The sequence below is a fragment of the Colias croceus genome, chromosome 26, assembly GCF_905220415.1.
Source record: "Colias croceus chromosome 26, ilColCroc2.1".
NCBI lineage: Eukaryota > Metazoa > Arthropoda > Insecta > Lepidoptera > Pieridae > Colias > Colias croceus.
The window spans coordinates 7,400,488-7,413,608 of record NC_059562.1 but is presented as its reverse complement, the minus strand read 5'-3'; positions in this window follow the sequence as shown (position 1 = coordinate 7,413,608).

Genomic DNA, 13,121 nt, shown 5'->3' with positions numbered 1-13,121 from the left:
AACAAAACCTTCAGTCAGATTGATGATATTAATATAGTATAGTACATCCCGCTATAAGACGCGCGCCTTAATCCGACGAAAGTTTCCTCTGAAATTATTTTATATGGCGGAGTGGATGTGAGGCGGCATCTATTACTTGTATAGCTTTGGATTCGAAGACGTGTCTATCTCTTATGTTATTACGACGCTGCGAAAACAAAAAGTAAGTTTTGATTTATATACATTTCTTTTATGGATGCTTTTATAATGTTTTCAATGTTGGAAAAAAATATAAGCTATTTTGCAATACTATATTATACTGGTTCTTCTCAATAGAGAAACTGCTTTCCGAATCGATGAATAATTTTTTGAATGTATTCAGGTTCCACCTCGTGATCGATTTTATTAACTAAAACTATTGAAATGATTGTATTGTTACCGTACCTTGACAGGTGAAAAAGTTTCAATTAAATCTATCCGTTTAAAGTGGGTGAAAATCAAGTCTAAAGGAGTCGATTACATACAAACATAGAGGAAAATATATTCGTGTTACAAAGGGTAAATATCCTTTGAATCAATGTGAAACTGAGAAATGGGAAACAAGCGACTCAAAAGAAGTTTTGCTAAACTGCAGATCGCATTTACATCGAACGAGTAACGCAGGCTGGAGCGAATATACAAATCTGAATTACAAATCTGCTTTATAGAGGCGCTTGCACACTGGGCGCGTTTGTATGATCTATGATATTAACTATCAAGAGATATTACATATAAATTAGTTGAATATCGCAGAAACAAAATCGGTATAACGATAAACGATTCCGATTATTTTTTGTTTGATAGCACCAGCTCCCGTCGTATTTAAATTTCTTCTAGACTTAACTATACATAATATTTGAAGGCTGTTTACTATATTTTGGTAAAAATAATTATTTAAAACATATAATATGACATATTATTTTACATTTATATTTATAAATTTTAATCTATATTATGTAGATTGTAGGTAAACGCCGATGTGTATATTTCAAAATTCTGCTTCAAGTGAAACATCATAATAATATTATATTTTAGAAAGTGCTTACTCTGCAGGTTTCATAAATGTTTAATGTTATTCCTCTATTGGAATGAAGATAGAGCACTGATCGTGGTAGAGCAGCGTGCGGTGTGTTGCGACCCTTATCTGAATCAACGCTCGCTCATGTCGACACGTCACGTCACGGCCACGTCACGGTCACGTCACGGTCACGTAACGAGACACGCCACGACTGTACTGCGAGCAATTTATGTCCATTTCACTTTGTTTTAATTGTTTTGAGTAACGGATTGCAGTTGCGTTTTATAATGCCTGCTGTTAACATACGCTTTATAACGTGTTGAAGTTCATTATTTATGTAAATTAATAAATAACTTGATGTTCCTATTTTCAGTTTTTCTGTCTCTATATAATAATAAATTAGATTCTATATTTTAATTACTTTGTTAATATCATGTTATTAAAACAATTAAGTGAAGCGTGAATTATGAATTTATTACGATGATAAATTTATTGTACGATGTCCGTCTTTGAGGATTACAGAGACTTAGAACCGTATAGTCTTTGATTATTAGAATACCACTCTTCGAATTCAAACCATTTAATTTTTTGTATAATATAAGGATTTTATAAAAAAATAAACCAAGGAGAGTAGAAATTCGAACATTAAAAACATTATAAATGATATCTAGGCTATATTTTCAATGACAAATACAGAACGTCGAACCCTATAAAGAATGACGAAAACCGAAAGAAATTATTTTGGATTCCTTATGTGATAATTTGAATTTCAGTAATGGAATCTATACTAACATTATAAAGCTGAAGAGTTTGTTTGTTTGTTTGAACGCGCTAATCTCAGGAACTACTGGTCCGATTTGAAAAATTATTTCGGTGTTAGATAGTCCATCATGACGGTAAGACCAACAGGAGCGGAGCCACGGGGGTGAAACCGCGGAGCGCAGCTAGTCTTAAATAAAATTAAAATAACACTATTTTAATCTTTAAGCAAAATATCAGACAGTGAATAAATATATTCTGAACCCGTTCATATGATTGGTAAATAAAAGAAAGATTTCTAAATAAAAATAGCTATGAATCTAATCACAAAATGAAATTGAATAACAAAATTATTGGAAGCAAATATTGAATTGATGTACAAATCAATAAAAGCAAAAGCCGAGACTTTTCATAATAAATATTAAACGAGAAAATGTATTCAAAGAGGTTCAGCAAAATTAAAAACGTCGCGCAAACTCCATTTGAGGCGACAAACAGACAAACAGTTTGCAGAGTCGTGTGGTCGCGACCCTAATTAATATCTGTAAACATACCTTCGTAAGATGAGGGATTCCCTTTATATTTTTACGGGAACATGCTTTCCTGTGTTACAAATGTGGGTGGATTTTTAATGACGTGATATACTGTGTATAAAGATTATAAAAAACGTTGGAGCTTGTAGGTTTGGGTTGTTGATTATTTAAAGCACGCAAACATTTTAAATTAAAGTATCGTGGTTACTGGTTAGTAAATAGAGAAGTACTTAATTATTTTTCAATTAGAATCATTTATCTTTTTTGTTGTACCTTGTATTGGTGGTGAAGTAAGACTTGAACCATCATCCATCATCAGATCACTTAAATGCATTTAATACAAGATCCGCAGTTTGTGATAATTGTATGAGCATTCAGATTAAAAGAATAATATTTTGACATAATAGTTGTCTCCTAGATATTAATATGCACGTTTCAAAACCGCAACAGTACACGCTGCTTATTAATAAACTCAATATATCGGCAACCCCAGAGGCAGTAATGATCGGCGGTCATTCATCCCGTAATGTGGCGGCTCCGGCATTAATCACGGCTTTATTAGATAACTATTGCCATTACGTGATAATGTTCGGGGCCACGCGTGTGAGACAGCCACGAGTAATTAGCTCGTACTTGGCGGGCCGGTTGATAGCGCTTGGCGGGCCGGTGGATGGCACTTGGAGTTGGCGGGCCGGTCGACAGCACGCGTTCCTGCGGTGGTATTGTTTATAGCATTATGACAGATTAATGAATACGAATAACATAATAATTAAATGTTTTCAGAGGATACTTGTTAAGTGTGATTCAGCGATTGTTTGATTAATAAATTATACGAGACATAATATACCTATACATTTTTCCATTTAACCAAACATAGTTTTGGTAGGTAGGTAACTAATTTCTGTAATATTTTGATAGCACATATTATATGAAACTGTATGACGTGTCTTTACTTTTCCAGAAACACGCTGTAAGTTTTGAATACAGATTTGATTAAAATACTTCATTTCTATTTTTACCTGAAAGGCGAAGCATGTTCTCTCGATAGATTTAGTTGAGTGAAGTACTCATGAATGGCTGCTTTGGCTTCTCAAAGTTATGAAAGCGAAACCGAGTCGATAACTAAAGGTTTAATTAAACGAAATTTCATGAATGAATTCAAAAACATTGAGCGAATTAATATTGAATGAATAAAATATATAAGCTTTAGTGTTTAATGTTTTGTAGAAAGCAGATTCGGTTTCTAAATGTGTTTATAATAGACGTCTCTAAGGAGCAGAGCAGAGATTCGTGATCAATCATCATCTACTTGCTTGTAAAGATATTAACACATATTAATCAGCGAAGCAGGTATGAGCCGGCCCTCGCTCCACGAGGGGTCATAGAACTGCATATTTGGTATTAATATTCATGCCAAATAAAAATAATAAAATCTCTTATTCAAATTGCGAATAGCGCAGAATTTTTATAAATTTTAAGTGAAAATTAGTCAGATAAAATGGATTGAGATCTATTGTTGTGAGTGAAAAAATATTGTGTTCGCGATGAAAAAGTTTAAAAATGGTTTGTCGAAAATCGTGTATGGAAAATAGTTTGTTATGAAATTAAAAGTGGTGGCGCATGAAAATTTGACGAATTTGTTTTTGAAAATGCTATATTTTTTATCATATATTTCAATTTCATTCAAATATGTATTACTAGAATCAAGGAAATATAGTATACTCTTATGATATTATGTGATGGTGACTTTATAATTATAAATGTTCCATTTCAAGAAATAGTAACTAAACTCATAAAGCGATATTGAGAAAATATTATTAACTATACATATTATATTTATTCGGTTCATGGTACATGGCACAACAAATCTTTCTTCGTATTTATCCGTCAGCATCTGCAATAAGTCTGCATTTAAATATTATTAAAATGAAACATTATCAAAGACTGACCACATTAGATTGTATGTGTCCGGTATGCGGCGGAATGTAATAACACTGTGGTGTGGATGCCGACATTTGACAACTTTCTATTATAGCTTACTGATATTCTAGGTACATACTAACACAGTTGACAGATATATACATACAGTTAGGAAACTAAGCCCCTGCGATGAAATTATGACGTATAGCTATAGGGCTGTTACTTTTTGGTATTTAACCGACTTCAAAAATAAAGGAGGAGGTTATCAATTCGGCCTGTATATTTCTGTTTGCTTTTTTTCACAGTTGATTTAGTGATAATTTTTAGATTAAAACCCGTTAAAATACAAAAATGGTGTAGCCTAAATATGAATTTACAAGAAGAAACAATCCGAATTTATTAATTCACAGCTTGTAAAAGTAAATACGTTTTTATCAGTGCTATATTTCGAAATCTTGTTTTGTTATGGACGCCGAAGGCTAATTTAATGTACCTAAATTATTTATAATGCTTGATAAATATCAATAAAATAAATATCAATAATAATTTATATCAATAAAATAAATAAGTAGGTAACCTACATACAAGTATTGTAAATTATGGTTTAAAATAATTATTGAATACCATGGTATTATACATATTCAATAATTATTTTAAACCAGAATTTACAATACTTGTATGTAGGTTACCTATACTAAATTATTTTTAAAACGATAAATTAAATTGAAATAAAAAACACAAAATATGAAAAAATAAATTAAAATTATTATTATACGAGCATAGAACCTCCACCTTTTTGTTTTAGGATGAAAAAGAAAATAGTTTGACAGGCTTTAGTGCTTGACAAAGTGGTAAAGTCACGTATCGATAAAAATACAATAATTATAATATCTATCTTTTCTTCCCTAATATTTACGTAATTATGCACATAAATTTAAACAAGATTTTTTTAAGGTTTCCATTTTTTTAGATTTTCGTGCTCTTCTAGATTGCGTAAAAAAAAGATGCGATCTTTAAACAGACTGGACTCCTAAATAGGTACTATTTATATCTATAGAAATTGAGTCGATACATATCAAACTCCGGTAAGTCCACTCCCCGCTAAAATTGAGATAACAATGGCGCCAATTTTGAACTGTAAAACTAAACCAGTCTGTACTTTTCAAAGTTAGGTAAGTCAATCGTATCTCTATTAAAATAAGGTTTAAAGTAAATGTTTTTTTTCAAACTCCGGTATGTCCGTCGACAGTGGTTTATCAAACTCAGGTAAGTCCATTTCGACCAATCACAGCGCAGTATGGCAGTAAAATGGCTGCCATTTCTCTCAATTTTGTTGAAGTTAACATGTGTGATCAATGCTTCTAAATCGTTTTAATTGATAAATGATGGAAGAAAACAGTTTTACTATAGAGGTGGTGGTTCTAGACAAAGCAAGGAAAAAAACAATACCAAAAGCTAAAACAGACAGGGCTCAGAAAACACCTAAAAGATAAATGAAACTAGACGCACAGCACACGCACAGTAGTTATTCCCAGCCATTAAGCCCAGGGCCGTACTGAGATTTTTTCAACCGTTTTGATTTATTGACCTCTCTCTTTGCCCAGCAGTGGGATGATAAAGGTTAATAATAATAATAATTTGTATCTTTTAATTTACATATTTTATTTTAATGTCCAATACTTACAACGCGACGAACTATCTACCCATTTCCACCACCTCAGTACGTCCCAAAACTGAGTTCGATCAAATCCCTGTAAGTCCATTAGAGATTTTTCAAATTCCTGTAAGTCCAGGACGATGTTTTTCAAAACCCGGTAAGTTTTGCTGGTACATATCAAACGCCTGTATGTCCAGATTTAAATCTAATTTTGTGGCATAATCATCAAGTAATACATTTCTTTTTATTCATAAAAATAATTCTAATGTATTATATTACATCCGTCATAAATTATAAAGGTCCAAACATATTGTTTTTTTAAGTTATTAAAAATACCTCGATTCCCACATTTCTGTTAGAATGGACTTACCGGAGTTTGATATGTATCGACTCAATTAAAAAATAGTCTCTTTTTAACTTGTAGTCAGATACGGTATTTACAAATTATATTTATTGAAAGGGCTACAAACTGAAACAATCGATATTTATTTAATGTGAATTGACATCACTTTAAACTTTTTTCCATACTATATTCAAAATCTGTGGATGTGTCACCCGCTACTATCGATCCCCCTCAATACCCTCGTAAACACGCTTGATGGGGGGGGGGAGCCATTTCGAAAATTTTGTATGAAGTTTCCTTACTGTATGTATCTGTATATTGTGATACTAATGTGTACACTAATTAATGTACTCCTTAGAGCACACCCCGGACACTCCATATAAAATTATTATCGTTTTGACAGTCACACTGTAGAGACTGCAAATGTGTGTGTTAACGCTTTATGGTTGGCACATTTGTGACTAGCGTAAAAAAAATTCGCGTTTTTCTGATGAAATACATCCGTAAACAGCACAATATCTAACCATTTTCTACGAAAAACGATAATCACAAATCCAAAATAATAAAATTACTTTAAGTCAATTTGATTAATGTTGTCAATCTTCGTTGCGTATCGTCCTTGCAGAAAAATACGGACCATTTTTAGGCTCATCGTGCGGGGTGAGGTAAGTGTTTAATTTTGGCGGGAGGCAGAGAGTGTCCGTTCTGTAGCGTTTAGCTACTATTAATTAGTATTCTGTGCTTAGAGTTTCTTCATACTAATTACTAATATTTTATCTATTCGATTTATAAATTTTGAAAGCACACTAAAACCAAAAAGCCGTCATGAAACTTTTATTACCTATGTGCTGTGCCTATGTGTTTTTGTGTAACTACATTGTCAGATTATTCTAAACTCTGTAGATAATTTACGCTTCTATTGTGTATAATAATAATTAATAATAACGATTCTTTAGTATATTAATTAATATTTACATTATGTAAATAATTTTAATATAGAGCCAGCTTGGTCAGTATCGATGTTTCACTATTCCTATTTATTCAGAAACTAACCCAAATGACTATAAAACGTATTAAATGTCTATTCTCTAACTGAAATAATAATACAAATACGAATATAACATAAAAATATTGTAATGTATTTATGTACATGTACTTCTAATAAAATATATCCTCTTATTAAACGCATCACCTACACAAGTAACGTGATATTTCAAATTCAACGATATTTATGAAGAAGAATCTAAATATGAATTACTTTCTCCTCATTTGAACACTGTAATCGAACGAATTCAAACACACGTAGCATATTTGAATAAATTCAATAAACAGAACACTCAATTTTTTATTTGTTTGCCTCCACATATCGGTTCAAACAGTTTTTACAGGGCAAACGTGCGCGAACATAACTAGGCTACGAGACTTTCATCCCGCTACTTTTACTGTGAACCAAATTATGTGAGCAGTGTACATTGCACGGTGGGATCTCGCTAATTAAAAGGTGGAGGTAACTGAATCAGCAATGTATGTGCGGCTACGAGATAGGTCAGCCGTGCTGGGGCAATGGGTTAGTTCGCGTTTAGAGCTCATTACGGCTCTCGGCAGCCAATCAGAAAGGCAAACAGTCGTATGAGCTACTGTGTAAATGACAAGTTGAATTTGAAGGTATTCATTAGCTGACCAGTGCAGGTCGTGTTTGCAGCCTGATTTGAATTAGTTGTTTTTAACATGATTTAGTCCGACTCGACCTGGCCCGTGCGGTGTGCAGTCAGCAGCAGCAGTAGTGCATTTACTTTGCTTAATTCACATAGTTTCATGTTAGTCGGTTTTTGTTGGATGTGGATGATACTTTTGTATTCAGATTAAGTATATCTATACTTCTATACTAATACTATAAAGCTGAAGAGTTTGTTTGTTTGTTTGAAAGCGCTAATCTCAGGAACTAGGTACTTATCCGATTAGAAAAATTATTTCGGTGTTAGATAGCTCTAAATCGAGGAAGGCTCTAGGCTATCATCACGCTAAGACCAACAGGAGTGGAGCCACGCGGGCGAAACCGCGAAACGCAGCTAGTAAATGGTAAAAGTAATGTATAAAAGAAATTGTAACAAAGTAGGTAATTCGTATTTTTCAAATAAGCACCTAACTATCGATGTTTTTAATTTTTATATGGATACGTTTTAAATAAAGTTATTTCAAAATACAGCAATAGCATCTAAACCATTTAATTTTTGCTCTATGCTAGATATATAACCAACCTTCATATAGCTACATGAATATCATTGATGGAACAAGCAGGTCTGCATGAGCATTGTGTAGCGTCGGACGGACGGACAGACAATCCTGTTCACATTAATAGATCGAGTGGTGCTCAGATTGTTTCGTCTCCTCGTTACATTGTGGGGGAGGGACAAGGGTCCTGACTCCTGTAGCACAGAGAGCATCTATTATTGTAGTTTGAATTCCTTCGATGTGTGTAATTTTTTTTTACAGATGCAAAAATGTATGTGTTTGCATTAAATACTCACATCTATACAACACCAACGAGGCAATTTTCTTTTTGGTTCTGTTCCTTTCTCTGTGTACATAAAATTAATGAATAATTTAATATGAATAAAATATTCGTTAATTAAGAAGTTTTTTACTTGTTGTTTACTCCTGAAATGTAGATAGTTCTAGTGTGTGTATTTAAAAAATGTGAAATAATTCAAATTAATAATTATCCATTAAGTGTTTTATTGATAATTTTAATTAGTACTTAATTTATAGAAAATCCAGGAGCCAGCGTGACGCATATTTTGTGTCGAAGCATGATCGAATACCGATAAAAACTGTAATTACTATGGAATAAGAGTGATATTGGCGTGGCATGATTGCGTGGCAGTTGAACTGATCCTAAGTACTGTTTTATTGTTATCATTAAATAACGGTAATGTGATAGCAATAAAACCACTGAAACCGCAAGGTATGCTTTTTATAATAATAAGGGTGGGCGTACACTAGCTAATAGACGATAAATTATAATGATAAATTGTGTATTTAACTTTATATTAGACCTGAGAGCTGAATAATAACAAAAAAATTCATAGATTGAAAATAATTTTTCTAATCTTTGTTGTTTAAAAAATTTAATGATTGAAAACTTATAAATAATTAATATACAATTTTTGAAAAATAATTTAAAAGTGAATCAAAAATATCGTAAATTGTGTAAAACATAGCGATTAGGTACTTAAATAATTCTAACAAAAACCTTCCGTACGTATATATCTGTCAACTGTGATACAACTTTGATCGATTATAGCCAAAATGTTGTTCGCAACTAGTCAAAACGGACGCGCGCTATTCTGTAATCACCTTAAAGGGAAAGGCTTTAACTTAAGGTTCAGCCACATCACCTCGCCGCTTAAGGCCAGTAATATTAAGTAAAGGTATTATGGGTATTATGCAGGACAGCTTCAAATTATGAGTTTTCTTGTACATAAAGAAATAAATAATTAAAGGATATTTCCTTTAATTTCCGTTAAAACAATTATCTCTATATTTTAAATTAATTCCTAATTCCTGGTCCTGGTCACGGCATCACGCGTTAACACCTGGACCGATTTCGATAAATCTTTTATTGCTCTTCTGAAAAAATCTTATTTAAAAAAAATTTCAAGTGATTGACATTTCGCGAGAAGACAGAACAACGTCTGTCGGGTCAGCTAGTCATTATAAATTTACAGACATTTACTTTAATGCTGTTGAGGAATGGAAACTTTATGCCTTATTTGGATTATACCGTATTTTTTTTGGAAATATTACTTTTACAATAACTATAATTATAGTGTTGTAATATTATGGTGCCACGATTCTGATGCGAAATTATGGTAAGTTTTTTATTAAATAACAGACAGCATCTCACGCCATGCCACGCTGTGTGACGTTGTGTCGCAGCCCTTACGCGCCGCGCGGGGCTCCTTTGGGAGGAGGGGGGGGAGGGGCCCGTCTCACGGCGACGCTCAGCTCACTAACGACCGTTTTTATTTCACTTCCTACCTCTGTTTTTGTGCACACAATTTATTCCTCTTCTAAGATAATCGCCTTTGTCCAGAGAATTCCGTCTTGAAAGTATTAAAGAAGTTTGCTTGAGATAATATCGCTTAGTGTCCCAGAGATAGCGACTAATTCTACCAGTTAATTACTATACATTTATATGTAGGACAATGGACATTATTTCTGGTATATTAAAAAAGGCGATGAAGTTATGCAGACACAACTGTATTTATATGAAACAAAACCACCTAGTTATTTTCTGAACTGGACACAATTTCAATGGCACAAATCAGCTTAGCTTTACAATTAAGAAATAATCATCAAAATCACTTCACTCAGTCGAAAGTTGTAAGGTAAAAAAAAACACATTAGTATTGAGAACCTCCTCTTGAAGTCAGTTATAAAATAAATGATGAAAATACGCAGACAAAACAGATATCATTAGAACTCATTAGTCAGAATATTGAAGGTAACTAACAATGTAATCCCGTACAAAAACGATTTTCTTTAATCAGATAGAAACTTATCGACCTTATACCTAGACTTAGTAAATCTTCAGATTCATTAAGTTCACGACTTCATCAATATTAAGTGACGAAAACTTAATTATTATTATAAATGGATTTTGCTAACCTTGAGCGACATAATCAGCGTTTCAAGTAACTGTGCCTATTATTTCGCAATTAGTCGAATTGTATTTAAGTGCTTGAGCATTATAAGATTATTTTTCACCAACCCGAGCCTACTTCGTTGGACGTTAATTATTTTCCTGGTGCAATTATGCCATGTATAAAAGCAAAATACAAAATCAAAAATTTTGATGAATATAAATATTATTATTATGTTTTGTTTATGAAAATAATCATTAATTTTTTATTTTTATTTTATAAAAAAGATTCAAACCAATATTCTTACACTAACTGTGCCGAGCGGCTCCGCTCTTGTTGATCTTAGCGTGATGATAATATATTATAGCCTTCTTCGATAAATGGGCTATCTAAAACTGAAAGAATTATTCAAATCGGACCAGTAGTTCTCGAGATTAGCGCGTTCAAACAAACAAACGAATAAACATACAAACAAACAAACTCTTCAGCTTTATAATCCATACTAATATTATAAATGCAAAAGTAACTCTGTCTGTCTGTCTGTTACTCAATCACGCCTAAACTGCTGAACCAATTTTCATGAAATTTGGTATGGAGATATTTTGATACCCGAGAAAGGACATAGGCTACTTTTTATCCCGGGAAAATGACGCAATCCCGGAAATCCCACGGGAACGAAAACTATACGGGTTTTTCTTTGACTGCGCGGGCGAAGCCGCGGGCGGAAACCTAGTATTAGTATATATTATGCAATTGCAAAAATATATGCATTTTTGTAGAACCAGTACCTAAAGCTGAATTTGTTCAAACATTATGAAAACTTAAAGATTATGTTAAATCTGACATTTCTTTTCCCATAAGCTGATTTCATAACGCTTAACAATTTATGTCTAAAGAAAATTGTTCAACTAATTCATAATTAATACTTAATATGCAACAAAAACTACTACAAACAACCATGACCTTGCACTAATATGTATTGCTAAGAGAGCTAGCCTCGCCCCGCGGCTCTGCTTGGATTATGCCACAATTTAACTAAAGCAGTGTGGTCGAACTTGTTACTGAACTATTTTAATTGACTCAGCCGTGGTCACAGGTTCGATGCGAAGTGTTCCAAACTTCTCGAATTAGCGTATAAAGCAGAATCAAACCAATTAAATAGTTTCCCCTTCATTATGATTAATATATGTATTGAAATTATTTTAAACTTTACGGAGAATTGTAGAATTTTCAACTATGGCTTAATTAATAATAGTAGTTCTTAATTAATAATAGTAGGCTTAATTAATAATAGTAGTTAATTAATAATAATAGTTCTCCAATTACTTTCAATCTGTATTTGAACCTATTACCCCTGGAGCTTACAATACCATTGAACTCTTAGACAATAAAAGTATACTAAATTTGCATCATATAAACTTAACTAATAATGAAATATACAAAGCATTAAAGGATATCGATCCTAATAAAGGCTCAGGACCTGATAATATTAGTCCCATATTTTTAAGAAATGTAAGTGGAAGTATATCTTTGCCATTACAAATAATATTTAATAATTGTTTAAAAACAGGAACTTTTCCGAATAGGTGGAAGACAGTTTTTATAACCCCTATTTTTAAATCTGGATCCAAAAATGATATTGCAAATTATCGTCCAATATCTATACTATCAGTAATTCCAAAAGTATTTGAAAGATTGGTTCACGGTCGAATATCCTCGAGCCTTAAACATTTAATTATTGCAGAACAACATGGCTTTGTTAAAGGCAGGTCCACTTTGTCAAATCTGCTTGAATTCACCAACTATATTTTTAAAGGTCTGGATAAAAAGTGTCAAATAGAAACCATCTACACTGATTTTAAAAAAGCATTTGACAAGGTGGATCACATGTTGCTCTTAAAAAAATTGTCCTTCAATGGCATAAAAGGCAATCTTTTCCGCTGGTTTTCTTCATATTTACAAAATCGTGTCCAGGTGGTAGTAATGAACGGTTTTAAATCTTCTCCAGTAGTTGTAACATCTGGTATTCCGCAAGGATCTATTCTCGGCCCTTTACTCTTCACTATATTTATTAATGATATCTCCAGTTGCTTTAAACACTCAAAATTTCTATTATATGCCGACGACTTAAAAATATATTCTTCCATATCAAATAAAAATGACATTCGTCTTATACAAGATGACCTTGATAGGTTTAGCGAATACTGCAAACACAATAAGCTATACC